General features: G+C 39.6%; 1 long non-coding RNA gene across 2 annotated transcripts in view; it reads right to left on the bottom strand.

The window, feature by feature from the left end:
* LOC126949616 (uncharacterized) overlaps positions 1–7,491 on the bottom strand; it is a 76,963-nt gene extending 69,472 nt beyond the window's left edge. For both annotated transcript variants that reach the window (XR_007723864.1, XR_007723865.1), the window contains exon 1: positions 7,290–7,491. This is a non-coding gene — a long non-coding RNA (uncharacterized LOC126949616). The remainder of the gene's footprint in view (positions 1–7,289) is intronic.
* Between the last annotated feature and the right edge of the window lie 13,468 nt (positions 7,492–20,959).

The raw sequence follows: 20,959 nt of genomic DNA, 5'->3' as shown, positions 1-20,959 counted from the left end.
GAAGACAGTGTGAAGATTCCTCAAGTATTTCTAGAACCAGAAATACCATTTGACCCAGCAATCCCATTATTGAGTATACATCCAATGGATTATAAATCATTCTACTATAAAGACAAATGCAACATATGTTTATTGCAGCACTACTCACAATAGCAAAGACTTGAAACTAACAGAAAAGCCCATCAATGATAAACTGGATAAAGAAAATGTGGCACATATATACCATGCAATATTATGCAGCCATAAAAAATGAATGAATGCATGTCCTTTGCAGGGATATGGATGAAGCTGGAAACCATCATTCTCAGCAAACTAACACAGGAACAGAAAACCATACACTGCATTTTCTCACTCATAACGGGGAGTTAAACGAGAACACATGGACACAGGGAGGGGGACATCACACACCACGGCTTGTTGGGGATCAGGGCTAAGGGGGGCGAGAGCATTAGGACAAATACCTAATGCATGTGGGGCTTGAAACCTAGATGATGGGCTGATGGGTGTGGCAAACCACCATGGCACCTGTATACCTATATACCTATATAACGAATCTGCACATTCCGCACATGTATGTCCAAACTTGAAGTACAATAAAAAAAAAAAAAGAAATTTAGAAAATAGAATGGAATTTCCCAAAAAAATTCAGCCTCTAACGACCTTCTTTGTTTCTGAATTGTTACCGTGCTTTTCATTTTTACCAGCTATTGCATCTGTTTCTTTAATCAATTGTAAATTTCAAATAAGCAGAGCTTCCTCTCCTTCATCTAAGTAACTAGTTAACACAGCACTTAGCACTAAGTAGATATCTAACACATAGTAATTTGGAAAAAAAATACAATTTTATTTTGTAGAATTTCAGACATGAAAATTAAAGAGTAAAATTTATTCTGTCTCTCAAATTAACAGATACATGGGTTGACTCAGGAAAAGCATGCTTCTTTCCTCATATTATATAGTATTTAATGACAATACTAGTGACAGAAATAATTTTAAGCTATTGCTTTTAAAATGATAAAAGTAGAATTCATTATAATTTAATTTTTTTATTCCTTTGGATTTCTTCATATACTAATAAGCATTTACTAGATAAAATTTCAGGCAATCTTTATTAATCACTAAATTTCTATATTATGAAAATTTATTTGCAAAAATTTCCATATTTATGACTTTCTTGGAAACTATTTACATAATAAAAATCAATCAGTGTGTATCTATGTACATATGATTTTAAAACATAAATCTCAAAGATGAAGTTAAATTTTTTTAATCCTGTAGTAGTTATTCTCCCATTGATCTCAATTATCTGGCTCCACAGCATGCAATGTTGCAGACCTTGAGCAATTAGAGTTTTGGCTTTCTAGTATCCAGATTTTCTAGTATATGGTATATTATTACATGTATAATGACATAAGCAATTATATGTGATACTTTTAAAAATTAAATTAGAAGGATCAGTGGAAAAAACAGAAAAGCCAGTAAGTGACTGGATATCAACAAAGTTCTCACTCAGAATTCAGAATTTAAACAGAAACCTAAAAAATGTGTGTGTGGACAAGGTATAGAACAAGTTATAGGCAGACAAAGCTTGAAGCAAGTTCAATTGGATTTTTTAAATTTAGCTGAAAGCTGCTTCCTTATGTATAAGTTTGGCCTAAAGCTTTCTCCATACATAATGAACTGTAACTCAACTGAATGTATAGAAAGACTGTAAGTTACTGTTGTGCCAATCACCGAGTTTCAGGCAATCAGAGGTGGCCAACTGTTCTAACTGCCAAGCTGTAACCAATCCGGCTGTTTCTGTACCTCACTTCCGTTTTCTCTATGTCACTTTCCTTTTTCTGTCCATAAATCTACCCTGAGGCAGGGTAGGAGCCGCTCTGAACCTATTCTGGTTCAGGGGCTGCCCAATTTGTAAATCGTACTTTTTTCAATTAAACTCTGCTAAATTAGTTTGTCTATGGTTTTTCTTTTAACAGGGTGTAGGAACAAGATAGCAGAGGCTAGATAATAAAGCGTTTTGTGGTCATTAAAAATTCATAATTTACCCAAGATGGTGAAAAGTCAGGAAAGGGTTCATCAGAAAAATTATATGAGCAGATCTGTGTTTTTGAAAGATCATTATGGTTTAATATTGAGAGAAGAATGAAGGATCTAAACTGGAAGTAAAACATTCAATATTTCAGAAGATAGTAACTGAGAATATTGAGCAGGGTCTGGAATGTGGAAAAAACTACATGTTTGAGATTCTAAAAAAAAAGAAAAAAGGGCCAGGAGCAGTGGCTCATGCCTGTAATCCCAGCACTTTGAGATGCTAAGGCAGGTGGATCATCTAAGGTCAGGAGTTCGAGACCAGCCTGACCAATATAGTGAAACTCTATCTCTACTAAAAATACAAAACTTTGCTGGGCGTGGTGGTGGGCACCTGTAGTCCCAGCTACTTGAGAGGCTGAGACAGGAGAACTGCTTGAACCCGGGAGGTAGAGGTTGCAGTGAGCTGAGATTACACCACTGTACTATACCCTGGATGAAAAAGCAGGCGCGCGTGCACGCGCACACACACACGTCTCAACAAATTAAAAAAATGGATTATAATTCAGTGATTGGCTGGAAGTTGGTCTGAGAATGAGAAAAGAAAATTGCTAACTCCCATAATTCTGACTGGACAACTATTTGTACTGTGAGGCCACTCACTGAAGGCATAGAAACACAAGAAAAATGTGAAAAACGTTGTGGTGAAAAGATGGTGCATCCTGTGTAGGAATATGCTTGAGTTTTAGGTTACTGTAAATTATAGAAATGTAATAAGCATTTGGCAAAGTTGGCAGAGAGGTAGGAAAGTAACCACTGGCTATACATTCAGATTCTAAAGTCATGAAAATGGAAATCTTCAGGATAAGAAGAGATTCGCAATAAGCTCTGAGGGACATCAATGAAGATAAGACCTGAAGAAGAGAGTTTGCGGAGTGCAATGAAATAGTGTTACTCAATACAAGATAAAGACCAGGACAGTGTGATGCCATGAGAACAAACGTAATGATATGGTTTGGCTCTGTGTCCGCACACAAATCTCATCTTGTAGCTCCCATAATTCCTATGTGTTGTGGGAGGGACTGGGTGGGAGATGACTGAATCATGGAGAGGGGTCTTTCCCATTCTGTTCTCATGATAGTGAATGGATCTTATGAGATCTTATGGTTTTAAAAATGTAGTCTCCCTGCATAAGCTCTCTTTCAGCCTGCCACAATCCATGTAAGAAGTGACTTGCTCCTCCCCTTCCCTTCTGTCATGATTGTGAGGCTTCCACAGTCATGTGGAGCTGGGAGTTCCCCATTAAACCCCTTTCCTTTGTAAATTTCCCCATCTTGAGTATGTCTTTATCAGCAGTATGAAAATGAACTAAAATACAGTAAATTGGTACCAGCAGAATGGGGCACTACTGAAAAGATACCTGAAAATGTGGAAGTGACTTTGGAACTGGGTAACATGCAGAGGCTGGAACAGTTTGGAGGGCTCAGAAGAAGACAGAAAAACATGGGAAAGTTTGTAACTTCCTAGAGACTTGTTGAATGGCTTTGACCAAAATGCTGATAGTCATACAGACAATAAAGTCCAGGCTGAGGTGGTCTCAAATGAAGATGAGAAACTTGTTGGGAACTGGAGTAAAAGTGATCTTGTTATGTTGTAGCAAAGAGACTGGCAGCATTTTACCCCAGGCCTAAAGATTTGTGGAACTTTGAACTTGAGAGAGATGATTTAGGAAATCTGGGGGAAGAAATTTCTAAGCAGCAAAGCATTCAAGAGGTGACTTGGGTGCTGCCAAAGACATTCAGTTTCATAAGGGAAGCACAACATAAACTTCGGAAAATTTGCAACCTGATAATGCAATAGAAAAGAAAATTGTATTTTCTGAGGAGAAATCCAAGCTGGCTGTAGAGAAGCCAAATGTTAATCTCCAAGATAATGGGAAAAACGTCTCCACGGCAAGTCCGAGGTCTTCACGGCACCCCCTCCTATCAAAGGCCTGGAGGCCTAGGAGGAAAAGGTAATTTCAGAGGCCAGGCCTGGGTCCCCTTGCTGTGTTCAGCTTAGGGACTTGGTGTTCTCCATCCCAGCTGCTCCAGCTGTGGCTGAAAGGTCCAACCTAGAACCCAGGCCATGGCTTCAGAGGGTGGAGGCCCCAAGCCTTAGCAGCTTCCATGTGGTGTTGAGCCTGCCAGTACACAAAAATCAATAATTGGGTTTGGGAATCTCTGGGAACCTCTGTCTAGATTTCAGATGCATAGAAACGTCTAGATACTCAAGCAGAAGTCTGCTGCAGGGACAAGGCCCTCAAGGAGAACCTCTTGTATGGCAGTGAGAAAGGGAAATGTGGGGTTGGAGCCCCCCCACAGAGTCTCTAATGGGGCACCACCTAGTGGATCTGTGAGAAGAGGGACACCCTCCTCCAGACCACAGGATGATAGATCCACCGACAGTTTGCACTGTGTGTGACTGCCTGAAAAAGCTGCAGACATTCAATGCCAGCCCATGAAAGCAGCTTGAAGGGAGGCTGCACCATGCAAAGCTACAGGGGTAGAGCTGCCCAAGACTATGGAAACCCACCTCTTGCATCAGCGTGACCTGAATGTGAGACACGGAGTCAAAGAAGAGCTAAGATTTGACTGCCTCACTGGATTTCAGACTTGCATGGGGACTGTAGCCCCTTTGTTTTACACAATTTCTCCCATTTGGAACGGCTGTATTTATCCAATGCCTGTACCCCCATTGTATGTAGGAAGTAACTAACTTGCTTTTGATTTTACAGGCTAAGAGGAGGAAGGGACTTGTCTCAGATGAGACTTGCGCTTTTGAGTTAATGCTGAAATGAGTTGAGACTTTTGGGGACTGTTAGGAAGGCACAATTGGTTTTTAAATGTGAAGATACGAGATTTGGAAAGGGTTAGGGGTGGAATGATACGGTTTGGCTCTGTATCCCCAACCAAATCTCATCTTGTAGCTACCATAATTCCCACGTGCTGTGAGACGGACCCAGTGGGAGATAATTGAATCATGGGACAGATCTTTCCTGTGCTGTTCTCATCACAGTGAATGGGTCTCACAGATCTGATGGTTTTAACAAAAAAGGGTTTTCTCTGCACAGGCTTCCTCCTTTTTGCCTGTCGTTATCCAAGTCAGATGCAACTTGCTCCTCCTTCCTTTCTGCCAAGATTATGAGGCTTCCCCAGTCGTGTGGAACCGTGAGTTCTCCATTAAACCTGTTTCCTTTTTAAATTGCCCAGTCTCAGGTATGTCTTTATCAGCAGTGTGAAAACAGACTAAGACAGGCATCTGTGTTTTCAGAAAGATAAAGTGGCAAATGGTATTAACTACTGCAATAATTTGAATATGAAAGATAAAATGTTTATAAAACACAGTGACATTAACATTCTATTTGAATAATTTGAAAGTACTTTCAGTGGAATAAGTAAGAATCTTCATGGGAATTGAATAAGAAGTGAATAGAACTAAGAAAATGGAAATAACTACTATGCCCAACATTTTCAAAAACCTAGGCTTTGAGGAAAATGAGAGACCCATGGCAACGGATGGAAGAGAGTATGGTGGTAAGAGAGTGCAGTTTCAGAGAGATTTGAGTATTTTTGAATTCTCATAGAAATAAGTTTGAGGAATGGGAAATACTGAAGACACTGAAAGGGAGAAAAAATAATGAATTGAGTCACTTTTCAGATGGCAGTGATCAGATATAGAAACTGAGTGGAGAAAAAAGCCTTGTACATGATGTAAGTTCATTCATCAGGTAGGTTTTTGGTTTTGTTTATGCGAAGAGAAGAGCATTTCTTCCCAATGATTTAAGCCTTTTTCAGTGAAGACAAAGTCATCTCCCAATAGTATTAAAGAAGTTTGAGAATTTTGAATTATAAGGTGAGTGTAGAATAAAGAGTTATTGAGAACTAGAGCGTACTGATTGAAAAAAATATGGTAGGATTGATGAGAAATACTGAGGGTCTGCTTGAAGTTAGTGACAATGAATTTAATCTAAATGACTTAGTTTGTCTCTAGCACCACTCAACATCTTAAGTGTGTCCACAAAGAAGAAAATAATTGGATTAATCCAGTACAAGAAAAATTATTCTATTTGGAAGGACATACTACCTATATTTAGAAAAATAAATATGGGAATTGCCAATGATAGGGATACATAGGAAGAACGTATGTGTTGGGGGTTGAGGCAACCTCTGCCTCCCAGATCCGAAGTCCAGGAAAACCTGGACTTTGAGTACAATTAACCACATAAACTATAAGAAATGATGTTAAGGTCAGTCAGTTGGTTTTTATAATTTGTCATTTAAAAAATGGACCTGTTAAAGACAGGAAGCTCCATGTTGAGCTAAAGGTGTATAAATATAAAAGAAAATAGAAAATGTTGCCATTGCAAACACGAAATCAAAGCATTGAAATTTAGTAAATCAGAACCATTTCTAAGTACATTAATATTAAATTCAACGAAGGTTTTAAGACCAGCTTTGAATACTGAGTAATCTGGTTAGGCAAGTACCATAGTCTTCAATACATATGCGGGGATGCCAAAAAGATGAGTAGCCAGAAACAGAGAAGTTATCAAGACTAGTACACCAAATACAGTTTACTTTTAAAAAATGGAGTGTGACACAAAACGGTGAGATTTGGAAGCAGCTGTTCAGAGTGAGGCAGATGACTTTGAGGTTGATGAGATATGGAAAAATGAACAACCTTCATTGTGACACTGTGGTAGGATTAGAAAGAACTGACGAAAAAGAATACACATTTTAAAGAAATTCATAGTTGTAACTGTTAAATATTTTACTGATATTAGGGAATGTATTAGTTACGATGTAAGAATTCCACAGGAAACAAAAATAGATTTAGTAATGATAGGAAGAGTAAATGTGTTCAGGATAGATCAACACACAGCAAAGTTGAGATGTGAGTATGAGAGATGTATGAGGTACTGAGATGTTAAAGAAGACCAAAGCAAGAGGTTCCAGGCAGAGGAAGATGGGAGATCCTGAGGTTATTCAGATAAGCATACTTGGTATTACTACTTCCCCGCTGTTAAATAGTTAAGGTAAGTAGCTTAATAGGACTGTTAGTGCCAGCCCCTAGGTAGCACAGGGGTAACCTTGGAATAGAAACGGTTGTTGTAGCTAAGGTTTGGTTATATGGTGGCTGAATAATTGTGGCTGGAATTGGTGGGTTCTTGGTCTCACTGACTTCAAGAATGAAGCCAGAGACCCTTGAGGTGTTACCTTTCTTAAAGATGGCGTGTCCGGAGTTTTTTCCTTCAGACGTTCAGATGTGCCTAGAACTTCTTCCTTCTGGTGGGTTCGGGATCTTACTGTCAGGAGCGAACCTGCAAACCTTCACGGTGACTATTACAGCTCTCAAAGGCAGCGTAAACCCAGTAAGCAGCAACATGACTCACTGTAAAAAATAAAAGAATAAAAACCCCTCACCACAGCAAGTTGCCACTGCTGGCGCCAGCAGCCTGCTTTTATTCCCTTATCGGACCCCTCCCACATCCTGCTGATTGGTCCATTTTACAGAGAGCTGATTGGTCTATTTTACAGAGAGCTGATTGGTCCATTTTGACAGAGTGCTGATTGGTGAGTTTAGAATCCTTTAGCTAGAGGCAGAGTGCTGGACAGAAAAGTTCTCCAAGTCTCCACTAGGTGAGCTAGATACAGAGTACTGATTGGTGTATTTACAAACCTTGAGCTAGACACAGAGTATTGATTGGTGCATTTACAATCCTTTAGCTAGACACAGACGGCTAGACAGACAAGCTCTCTAGTATCCCCACTAGGTTAACTAGATACAGAGTACCCATTGGTGTATTTACAAACCTTGAGCTAGACACAGAGTGCTGATTGGTGCCTTTACAATCCCTTAGGAAGACATAAAGGTTCTCCAAGTCTTCACTAGACTCAGGAGCTCAGCTGGTTTCACCCGGTGTATCCAGCACAGGGGCTGCAGGTCAAGCTGCCCAGCAGTCCCACACCGTGCCCAGCACTCCTCAGCCCTCGGGCGGTTGATGGGATCCGGTGCCTCAGAGCAGGGACGACGCTGGTAGGGGAGGCTCCCGCGTGCAGGAGCCCACCGAGGCGGGGATGGGGGTGGGGGCGGTCTCGGACATGGCAGGCTGCAGGTCCAGAGGCCTGTCCGGCGGGGAGGCGACTGAGGCCTGGGGAGAATTCGAGAGCCGTGCATGCGGGCCAGCAGTGCTGGGGGACCCGGCGCAACCTCCGCAGCTGCTGGCCCGGGTGCTAAGCTCCTCACTGCTCTGAGCCGGCAGAGCTAGCCGGCCGCTCCCAGTGCCGGCCTGCAGAGCCCCCGCCGCCGTGCCCGCGGGAACTCGCGCTGGTCTGTTAGTGCCGCGCGGCCCGGTTCCCACCCTCGCCTCTCCCTCCACACCTCCCCAGCAAGCAGAGGGAGCCGGCTCCTGCCTCGGCCAGCCCATAGAGGGGCTCCCACAGTGCAGTGGCGGGCTGAAGGGCTCCTCAAGGGCCGCCAGAGTGGATACCGAGGAAGAGGAGACGCTGAGAGTGAGGGCTGCTAGCACATTGTCACCTCTCATAATTAATTCCATGTTTAGCATACTTTTTTTTTTTTTTTCCAAGACAGAGTCTTGCGTTGTCACCCAGGCTGGAGTGCAGTGGCACAATCTCAGCTCACTGCAACCTCTGCCTCCCAGGTTCAAGCAATTCTCTTGTCTCAGCCTCCCGAGTAGCTGAGGTTACAGGCACTTGTCACCATGCTCGGCTAATTTTTTGTATTTTTTTAGTAGAGACGGGGTTTTACCATGTTGGCCAGGTTGGTCTCGAACTCCTGAACTTAAGTACTCTGCCTGCCTCAGCCTCCCAAAGTGCTGGGATTACAGGTGCGGGCCACCATGCCTGGCCTAGCATACTTTCAAATAAAGGAAAAAATATTAAAAGTGAACCATTATATATTTTTCGTGCTACTTAAAATTTTTTATTGTCTAGCAGTGTGTTCTGTGATTAGACCTTAAAATTCCTGATTGGTTTTTCACTGATAACCGGTTACTAAAATGTTGGTTTCGTTCTATGATTGGTTTGATGGTCTGACTCTTTCCAGGGAGCAATGATTTTGTTGAACACTCTTTGACAGGTAGCTACAATTGAAATAAATGCTTTTTGGGCATGAAGAGAATTTCAAAAGGCGAAGACGTAATTTGAATACATGTGTTAGATGATTAAGCATGATTTTCATTGATGTAGTTGGTGGCATGAGCAGGATAAATAAATAGCGGATATAATATTATAAAGCCAAGACTTTTATAGGGAGGAGGCAGTCTCCAAGAATAAGAAGGTGAGGACCAACTTCTGACAGCATATGACTTTAGCTTGTCGTTGAAATATTTGAGAAATGGATAGACAGAGTCCCAAAAGGCAGATCTTTCATAAAGGACATAATATAAGGAAAAACATTTTAATATCAGATAAATATGTAATCACAAATCAAATATTTCTTTAAATTGCAAAATATTCATCATTCTCTTTTACTTGTCATTATAGTAAGGATTTTAACTTTGAATTACCCTTACTCATCCAAATATTCCTATATACATAGGTAAATTTATTTTCTTCTATTTCAATATGCCTAAAAGTAAATATTCAAACAAATGAGCCAAGAAAGAAAAAAAAAAAAAAACTTTAATAATGATAGTTGAGTATTTTTCAATATAGGATATTGTGTGGTATCTGGGGAAGAAAATAAATTGTTTAAGTTTATAACATGTATTCTTAGCTAGTGGGAAAAATAAAATATGTTAATATGTAATTTGCCGCTGTTTCTACAATATATTTTTGTGTCAAAAGGTTGCTTTTTCAAATTATAATTATTGTTTTACAGATGTCCAAAATTGCCCACAGAGTAAGATACGTTTATTTACAAAGCCAGCTTCTACATGAGAAATTGGTATTTGTTTGAGCAACCTAGTGCATTAAGTGGAAAAAGTGTGCTTAAAGCCAGAGACTCTTACATGTTATTTAATGGGACAAACAGAAAAATTATCATCATAGCAATTTACTTCCTTCAGGGCTTAGTATTTTTAAAGAAGATAAATGCATTTAGTATTTGGAAAGGGGCTTAGAGAATAATGAAAAAAGATGATTAAAAGGTTAAGGAGCAACAATGTTAGAAAGATTATAATGATGAAACTCATGAAAGAGTGAACAAACATACATATGTATTATATAAAAATAAAACATTTTTGTAAACTGAAGAATATCAAGGTTCATAAATTTTAAAAGGAGAGTTTTATTTCTCATAAATGGCTGCAGCCTGCAGGGTGGCCATTCAGACAGGCTGGAAAGCACAGCCTTGACTGGAAGCCAGAAACAGACACTTTGAGGGAGGGACAAAGGGAATAATAATTTATACTGAGCAGGGTTGCCAAATATACTTATTCAATAAGCTACAGGAGGAGTTGTGACTATCTGTGAAAAGAGACCTGTGCGCATGTACAGTTGAGCTTCATGCTCCTTCATGGTTCCCACGTACAAAAAATGGTGGCATTAGCATGATCTGTGGGTAGAGGTGTTGGCTCTTTTGATATCAAAAGGTGAATCAGAGGACACAAAATCCCTTATTGTGCATTCTCTGTAGACTGGCTAGAACCGCTCTGTGGTTGGTAGTCTCTTATTAGACAAAAATAGAGGAGTGTCAGGTGGTTGGTTGACTTTAGTGGTGGAGTCTTTTGAAATGTCTGGTTTTTGTCAAGCACATAGGGAGAAAAACCTAATCATGGTTAGCAAGGGAAGGGGTTTAATGAAGTGTCACTGACACCCATCCTATTGTAGCCAAGAATTCAGTTTTCAGGATTACTCTGGGTTCCTCTTTGCAAAGAGAAAATCTGTTCAGTCATTTGGGAGGCTTGGAATTTTATTTTTAGTTTACATTCTGCAGTCAAATATGTGGACCCTTAGATTTTCAAGGTATGTCCTCATTTGAATGATGCACATTAATAGAACTGTAGGATATGATGAGATTTCTCTTCAAATAACCCAATAAATCTTTTATTCTTTAATTCATAGTGCCTGCCCTTTTTCCCTTTTTCTTCTTTTTTTCCTTTTTGCCTTTGTTAGATGCCCAGGCACACCACAGTACCGGGCGTTATCAGTACCAGCTCACATTCCTTTCCTTATTTAGAAAGAAGACTAACTTTGTAGCTCATCACAGACACCCCTTCCCCTTTCCTCTCCACTTTTTTTTACGTACCCACCTTATCTAAAAAAAATTCAAATGTTTAGCCAATCAGAATTAGTTTAGATTGCATGATCAGCCAATGGGGAAAGGGTACGGGGCAGGATTTGCATCAGGAATAAAGGCTTTCGTGTCCCTTTGTTCAGGTGTGCTCTCATGGCGACTGGCCAAGGAGGCACCCTTCTGCGCAGAAATAAAATTTCTTTGCTAAGAATCCTTTGTTCAAGTGTTCAATTTCCTTAAGATTTTGAACGTTATTCCTAACCGAATCATCAAAACTACTGTGAGGGACTGAGGACATTTATGTGGGGAACTGAGGACATTGATTTGGGAAAAGAACGAGAAGATAGGGAGGAGAACAGTCACATCGTAGGAAAAAAAATATGATTCTAGGGAAATGCTGAACTTGGCATGGTGATGGTCATACTGTTTCTGGCTCGCTAGAGCTTTTCTTAGAGACTACTTTCTTGGTCCCATGTTTGATTTGATATAGTTTCAGCTCAATGCAAGCTCCAAGAAAGAAATCAAAAGCAAATATTTGAGGAAAATAGCTATTTTTAATAAAATTTGAAGATAGCTATACCAGTGTCAATTGTATGTTCTCACTTATACATGGGGGCTAAGCTATGAGTACAGAAAGGCATACAGAGTGATATAATGGACTTTTAGAGTCTCAGAATGGGGAGGGTGGGAGAGGTGCTAGGAATAAAAAACCACACAGTATGTACAAGGTACACTACTTGGGCGATGGGTGCACTAAAACCTCAGAATTCAATACTATGTAATTTATCTGTATAACCAAAAACCACTTGTACCCCAAAAGCTATTGAAATTTTTTTAAAAGGCAGTACATATGAAAGAATTGATTTCTGAAAAATTGTACTGAGATGCTTGAGGATGCGTGGTAAAATATTTATTTACAAAGATAAAGACAATCAAACAGATGAAAAACATGGGTCTACTTATCAATGGTAGGAATAAAAATTGTATGAAGAAATAATAAAATGACCTGGCCAAGACAATGACCAAAGTTTCGTACTTATGAAAATGACACCTTGTGTCAGATAAGCAATTCTCATGATGTATAACCACTTCATCCATCTGTTTAGTTTATCTATAATAATTTCTATAAATTTGTTCTTTGGGAGAAGTTCTTCCCCTGACTTCAAAGTGAAAAGTTAAATAAGCCCAGAATTGTTCAGGTCATGCTAAAAAAATAATAATATTTATTAATATAATTCCAAAATTCTTCCCCCACCTTGATTCTCTTGATTTCTGTGCAATCTACTTGTGGGTTTTAGATCATTCTAGCAACTTCTGACACACCACACCAACTTTTATATTTTTGATTATTTTTTGTCAGTTCACTGTAACATTTCATGTTAATATTATGCTGGTTTCTTAATAAGTATTTCCAACTTAACATCATGCTACAAATATAAATGCAGGTTTTTAATTAAATAAAAGTTGTGACTGTGATATTACTACATTTAAGAGAGTCCCTGCCCCACTGTTGCCTTCTTTTTTGGGCGAATAAAACAGATATCTATGGCATGACTGATGGTTCTTCTACTCTTGTTATTCTCTCTTGCCTATACCCACCTTAACTTTGACCTGGAAATTGCCTTATCTTTCCATACAACATTTTTTCTCCTACATACAAGTGTCCCCACTCACACTCCCCAAACATAGAGATATGTGGCAATACCCTTCATCTTAAAACAATACAAATAAAAGAAATTTTCCTCAAACTACATTCTTCTCCAGTTACTGTCTTATTTCTTCTTTTCACTGAAAACTTCATAAAAATCGATGGTCTCCACTCCTCTCATTCTATCTTCTCACTGGTAACACACTAGAGTAAAACCTTTATCTCCATCACTCATGAGAAATGGTCTTATCAATGCTTCAAATGTCTTTCACATTGCCAGATTAATTCTTTGTGTCTTCACTGATCTATAAGTAGCTTATGACATAGTTCATCTCTCCCTTCTTGCCTTGATCTTTCCGATATTACTGTTACTCAGATTTTCTGCTAATACAATGGTCATTCTGTTCACTCTTTTACTGGACTATTACCATCTATCATAACTCAGTTTTTAGAATGGCTCAGAGAATGGCTCAGAGATTAGCTCTGAGCCCTTCCTCTCTTTATTTCACTTGTTAGGTGGTGATATCTAACAGTACACACACACACACACACACACACACACACACACACACACACAAAATCTCTTGTAACTTCCCTCTTCTGAATATTGAACCTAAAAAAGCCAACTGCCTACTTGAATGTCTATGATTATATGAAAATTAACAAGTCTAAAATAAAATTACCCTTCCCCCAGTAGCTCTTCCCTTTTATCTCAATTTCAGTATGTGAAGTTCATTTACTCCAAGTGTTAAGGGGATCTTTTTATGTTCTCTTCTTAAACATTTTCCAAATATGGCATAGTGACCCTGTCCTTCACTAATGCCACCCTGGGCCAACCTGCCAGCATCTCTCAACTAAAAAAAATTAGTAACTTCTTAACTGGTCTTCTGCCATCCCCTTTAAGACAAAATAAATAGTAAATATATTAAATAAGTACATTACATACTTGGTTACAACTCACCTGTTGCTACAGAGAAAGAAAAAGAAAAAAACCTGAAAAGAGAAAGTAACAAGGATTGTGAATGCCATATCGTGTTTGTATTTGAGTTGTACAAATACAAATACAAATATGGTTGTATTTGAGTACAGTGGCGGTAGAAAGTAGTAAAGATAGGCATTCACAAGAGAAAGAAGAGTCTTCCAGGTGGAAGCTAGTCCAACTGGAATAGAGTAAATGAGGAGGAAATTTCTAGAGGAGAATGTCCATGGTAAAAGAGGACTCCATTATTTACTGAATCTACCTGTGTATTAGGCTGTTCTTGCATTGCTATAAAGAATTACCTGAGACTGGGTAATTTATAAAGAAGAGAGGTTTAATTGGCTTATGGTTCTGCAAGTTCAACAGAGAGCATGGTGCTTCCATCTGCTCACCTTCTAGGAAGACTTCAGGAAACTTACAATCATGGCAGAAGGCAAAGAAAGAGCAGGTACGTCACATGGAGAAAGCAGGAACAAGAGAGTGGGAGTGTAGGTGCTACACCCTTTTAAACCACCACATTTCATGAGAACTCATTCACTATCACAAAAACAGCACCAAGGTGATAATGCTAAGCCATTCATGAGAAATCTGACCCCATAATCCAAACACCTCCCACCAGGCCACACTTCCATCATTGGGGATTATAATTACCCCTAGTGACCCACTAGCAAACTTTTTGCTTTCTGTTCCTATGACATTACGTTCTGCTGGTCCAGAGGTCTTAGTTCCAGAGGGAAGAATGCTGCCACCAGGAGACACAACAGCAATTCCATTAAACTGGAAGTTAAGATTGCCACCTGGACACTTTGGGTTCCTTTTACTTTTAAGTCAACAGGCTAGGAAGAGAGTAACAGTGTTGGCTGGGGTGAATGACCTGGACTATCAAGATAAAATCAATCTACTACTCCACAATGGAGGTAAGGAAGAGAATGCATGGAATACAGGAGATCCATTAGGGTGTCACTTAGTATTACCATGCCCTGTGATTAAGGTCAATAGGAAACTACAACAGCCCAATCCAGGAAGGACTGCAAATAGCCCAGACCCTTCAAAAATGAAGGTTTGGGTCATTCCGCCAGGAAAAACTGATGACCTGCCAAGGTGCTTGCTGAAGGCAATGGAAATACAGAATGAGTAGTAGAAGAAAGTAGTCATAAATATGAGCCGTGACCATATGACCAGCTGCAGAAACAAGGACTGTAATTGTCATGAGTATTTCCTCTTTTTTTTATTAAAAACATGTTTGTGCATGTGTACACTTGTACTAAGAAAATATCTTTATTTTGTTCATGTATCATGTGACATAATATTTATTAACTTCATATCAGCATTTACATATTCTTAACTTTACGTAATAGCATTTGGGTTGGGGATTGATGCATTTCCGGTTGTACAAAAGATACTTCTATTATGTTAAGTTTAATTATGACCTTATTATTATCTTTATTTGGAGATTATGTATAATCTGAGGAGGTGTCTATAGGTTCAAGTTGACAATGGGTGGACTTGTAGTGTTTCATACTGAGTGTCAACTTGATTCGATTTAATAATACAAATATTCATCCTGGGTGTGTTTGTGAGGGTGTTGTCAAAGGAAATTAACATTTGAGTCAGTGGGCTGGGAAAGGCAGACCCACCGTTAATCTGGGTGGGCATGATCTAATCAGCTGTCAGCATGACCAGAATATAAAGCAGGCAGAAAAATGTGAAAAGACTAGACTGGCTTAGCCTCCCAGTCTACATCTTTCTCCCATGCTGGATACTTCCTGACCTCAAACGTCAGACTCCATGTTTTTCAGCTTTGGGACTCGGACTGGCTTCCTTGCTCCTCAGTTTACAGATAGCCTATTGTAGGACCTTGTGATTGTGAGTGCTAATACTACTTAATAAACTCCCATATGTATGTGTGTATATATATCTTATTAGTTCTGTCTCTCTAGAGAACCCTGACTGATACACCTGCTTTAATAGGCTGTTGAATGCCCATGACTTTTCCAGGTGCAGGGCATAAGCTGCCATTGAATATACTATTATTGGGTCTACAGGGTGATGGCGCACTTCTCACAGCTCCACTAGGCAGTGTTCCAGTGAAGGCTCTGTGTGGGGATTTGAACCCCTCATTTTCCCTTGACACTACCCTAGTATAAGTTATCTGTGGGGGTTCTGTTCCTGAAGCAGGCTTCTGCCTGGAAACTCAGGCTTTTCGTAAATCTTTTGAAATCTATGCAGAAGGTACCAAGACTTATTCATTCTTACACTGTGCAGGCTTAACAGCACATAGAAGCCACCAAGGCTTATGGCAGTTTGTACTTTCCAGAGCAGCAACATGAAGAGTGTCTGGGAGGTTTTGAGCCAGGGCTGGAGCTGGAGTGGCCTAGATGTGGAGAACAGTGTCTCAAGACTACACAGGGCAGCAAAGCCCTGGGCCTGGCCATGGAAACCATTCTTTCCTACTAGGCCTCAGGACTTGTCATGGAAGGGGCTGCCACGAAGTTCTCTGAAATGCTTTCCAAGCATCCTCCCCATTGTCTTGGCTATCAGCACTTGGCTCCCTTTTATTTATGCATATTTCTCTAGCAAGTTGTTTCTTCACAGCCTGCCTGAATTTCTCTACCCAAAAAGGATTTTTCTTCCTCTGCCACGTGACCAGGCTGCAAACTTTGAAAACTTTTGTTATCTGCTTCCCTTTTGAATGTAGGTTCTAACTTTTAAGTCATTCCCTTGCTCCTACATCTGAGCATAGGTTGTTAGAAGCTGCCAGGCCACATTTTGAATTAATTAATAAGCATTAATTCAAAAGGAAAGAGAAAGTGGACCAAACAATTGAAGAATACTGAGAAAGAATTGACAAAAATAAATGGGCAGGAATTGGAGAAGTGACAGAGAAATCAACAGTGAAGGTTAAGAAGTGACCAGTGATCTTCGGAGAAAATCAAGACATTGTGTTACTCTACAAGCCTAGTGGGGAAAAAATAAGTAACAAAGAGAAGACAGCAATGAAATGTGTTACTTAATCTTCACGTATCAGGTAACATATCTACTAAATGGAGTGGTTCAAAGACAGGTTATGAACAGAAGAATTGGAAGCCCAATGCAAAAATAGATTGATATGCTTTAATCTCACCTTGAACTGTAATTCCCGTGTGTCAAGGGAGGGATTTGTAATGTCCACATGTCAAGGGAAGGAGGTGATTGCATCATGGGGGCGGTTCCCCCGTGCTATTCTTGTGATGGTGAGTGAGTTCTCCTGAGATATAATGGTTTTGTGTTTGACAGTTCATTTTTCACACTCTCTCTCTCCTGTTGCCTTATGAAGAAGGTGCCTGCTTCCCTTTCCACCATGATTGTAAGTTTCCTGAGGTCTTCCAGCCATGCAGAACTGTCAGTCAATTAAACCTCTTTCCTTCATAAATTACCCAGTCTTGGCAATTTCCTTTCTTTTCTTTTTTCTTTCTTTTTTTTTTTTTTTTCCTAAGGCAGTTTCTCTCTGTCATCCAGGCTGGAGTGGAGTCTGTCTCCCTGTCTCCCAAAATCAGGTGATTCTCTTGCCTCAGTCTCCCAAGTAGCTGGGATTACAGGCATCCACCACCTGGCCTGGCTAATTTTTGTATTTTTGTAGAGACAAGATTTCACCATTTTGGCCAGGCTGGTCTCAAACTCCTGACCTCAAGTGATCCACCCACCTTTGCCTCCCAAAGTGCTGGAATTACAGACATGAGCCACCGCATTGGGCCTCAAGTATTTCTTTCTTTTTTTTTTTTTTTTTTTTTGAGAGGGAGTCTCGCGCTGTCGCCCCGGCTGGAGAGCAGTGGCCAGATCTCAGCTCACTGCAAGCTCCGCCTCCCGGGTTCCCGCCATTCTCCTGCCTCAGCCTCCCGAGTAGCTGGGACTACAGGCGCCCGCCACCTCGCCCGGCTAGTTTTTTGTATTTTTTTTTTTTTTTTTTTTTTAGTAGAGACGGGGTTTCCCCGTGTTAGCCAGGATGGTCTCGATCTCCTGACCTCATGATCCGCCCGTCTCGGCCTCCCAAAGTGCTGGGATTACAGGCGTGAGCCACCGCGCCCGGCCGAGGTATTTCTTTATAGTAGTGTGAAAATGTGCTAATACACAGATATTCCAAAGAGTTTTACTACAAACAAAGCAAGGACTGGGGCAGTAGCTAAAAGAAGAAATAGAAGCAGCAGAAGTGTTATTATTATACTTGGTATTCTATTCATTTTTAAAATTGAAGAAATAACAGCTTATTTGGATGTTTATGGGAATAATTCAATAGACAGCAAAATTTTTGATGTATGACAGAAAGAGAAGAGTTGCCAGGGAAGTGCCCTGAACAAGTAAGAAGTAATAAATTAGTGCTTTAGTGGAAAGATGTACTTTATGTAAGAGCAAGGAAATTTCATCTGCTATAGCAGCAAGTGGGAAGAAAGAGTATGTGAAGGAAACTGCTGATTGATTTCAATTTTCTATTGAAGTAGGAAGCAAGTAGGAAGCAAGGTCATATTGTATGACTGTTAGAGGAAGGGCTGGGAGTCACTGGGAGGATAAATAGACCGTGTACTTGCCTGGCAGTACTGAGAGCCCTCCAAAGCCCAAAGTGATCTGGTCCCTAGTATCTCTCTAACATTGTGCTCTATGACTTGCCCTCTCATTGTGTAGGCCTGGCTCCCTTGGTTCCTTAGCCATTTTTAGAAAATGCCAAGCACACTCCTGCCTCAAAACAATGTCAAACTTTTGCTCCTTCTGCCTAGTATACTTTCTTCTGATCCCCACATAGACTCTTCCTCACTTCATAAAGCCTCTGTTCAAATGCGAGGTTTTGCCTAAACCACCACCTTGTTATTCTCTATTCTCTTACCCTACTTTATTTTTATTTTAGCACATATCAATACTTGACTCATTAAGTTGGTGATTTATTGCCTGCCTTTTCCTGATAGAATTGTATTTCCATGACACTAATCTTAGGTCCTGGAAAATGACAGGTAGGTGCCCAATAATGAACTCCCTTAAATAAATGAGTAAATATATGAATGAGTGAATGAATAAATGGTTACCAGGGAAAGAGAACAGAGAAAAGTGGGCTGTAAGTGAACAATAGGTAATATCTGAGTCACTTATTTAAGAGACATGGTCTTTAAACAACTGAAGTTAAATTACAGTAGGAACAGATAAAGTATCAAAAATATTTGCCTTTGGGAGGTGTTGACATAAGAAAGAGCACATACTTTTTTTTGGTTATAGCCTTTTAGCATTGTTTGATTTTTTCAAACTTTGAGTTTATAACATTGATAAACACTAAAAGCATATTATTGTAAAAGGCCAGTTTGAGTGCAATGATGCATTTTACAGCCATTTCTGTCATCTAAAGCTGTACAATCTTAGCTTTTTGCTGCCACCACAGAAGCAACCATCTGAACAAACACCACAGAAGCAACCATCTGAACAAACTGAAGCTTGAATGCCCCATAGTTCAACAGAATTGATGGTAGATTCCTTTCAACTTTGCTCTCTTTTTTCATATTACATCACCTCACTAGCAGGTTGCAAATAGTCATACAATAATATCTATTTTATTTCATTTCTAAAAGCTATGTTTAATGCATTTGTTGTACTTTTGAATATGAACTCCCAATTCATTCTTCCACAGACAGGAGATGTGAAGACAGATTGTCTGAATATCAAGATGCTGTCCTAAATTACATGAGGTACAGCTGCATGGTGGCATGCAAATTATTTTCTATCTCTGTACCTTCGTTTTTTCTTCATTGTTAAAATAAGAATACCTATCCTTTAGGCCTCTGTGGGTGAAAGTAATTGAATATGTACAATATTTACAATATTACCTAGTACATGGTACACAATAAATGCTAAACACATCATAGTAATTATTATTATAAATACTATTTCAAGCTGTCTCTGAATGGCTAGATAGGCTTGCATTCTGTTCTTCAGATATATAATCAGTAAGACAATGATGAAAGTGGATGCAAGAACACCATGTATTCAGCAGGCAGATTAGAATTTAATCAAGAGTGTTTCTTAAGTTCATCATGTAAGACCAAATGAAAATCTGTGGATTCTACTGAAAATGAAAACTGCGTATTAAAATTATCTCTAGACTGAGTTTGAAATGCTAACTTTGAAAATGGTGACCTGAAAACACTACAAGAAATCATCATTAGCGTGAACCCGGGAGGCGGAGCTTGCAGTGAGCTGAGATCCGGCCACTGCACTCCAGCCTGGGCGACAGAGCGAGACTCCGTCTCAAAAAAAAAAAAAAAAAAAAAAAGAAATCATCATTAAAAACTAAGGGCTTAATTCTTTGTTTCATTTCTTTGAATTCTTTCTACCTGCATTTGTGAGTGTGTGTATGTGTGCACACGTGTGTGTATGTGTATGTTGTGCATATCTGTATATATATGTGTGCATATGTGCAGTTGGAACCAAGACAGGCAGATGTATATAAGAATTCCTGCCTTTCAAATTATCTGAATATTCATGCTTTTCCGTGGACTATTAACATACATCAGAAAATAATTCCTCTAAATAAAATATCCCTAGCCTAAATACTTGGCCAGTGCACAGCTGTAGAAGGGGCCTGACATATCAGAGGTAGAGGATGTCTATAGCACCTTCAGCTCCAGCCCTATACTCTCTGTTTTACACAGACAAGTAAGAGATCTGGAGGAGGGGCAGAACCTACTCAGATCCTGATCTCTAAACCCATGGTTCAGAACTATTTTAACTGTGCCATACAGTTTCAAATAATCCAAAAGGAAAAATGTAACAGAGAAGAGATCAATGAAATGTGCTACCTGATCTTAACATTTCAGGTAAAATATCTACTGAATGGAGTAACATAAAGATAAGTTACAAAGAGAGGACTTGGAAACAGGACACGAAAATAGATTGAATGGTTTGGCTCTGTGTCCCCACCCAAATCTCATCTCAAATTGTAATCTCCATGTGTCATTTATCCTTATGGTCAGTTATTGATTGAACTTTATCCCCGTGATCTTATTATGAACTATTTTGCTCTCTCTGGATGGCAGTAGTCTTAAATA

This window comes from Macaca thibetana, chromosome 3 (assembly GCF_024542745.1).
Source record: "Macaca thibetana thibetana isolate TM-01 chromosome 3, ASM2454274v1, whole genome shotgun sequence".
Lineage (NCBI taxonomy): Eukaryota > Metazoa > Chordata > Mammalia > Primates > Cercopithecidae > Macaca > Macaca thibetana.
This window is presented reverse-complemented; position numbering and strand designations above follow the sequence as displayed.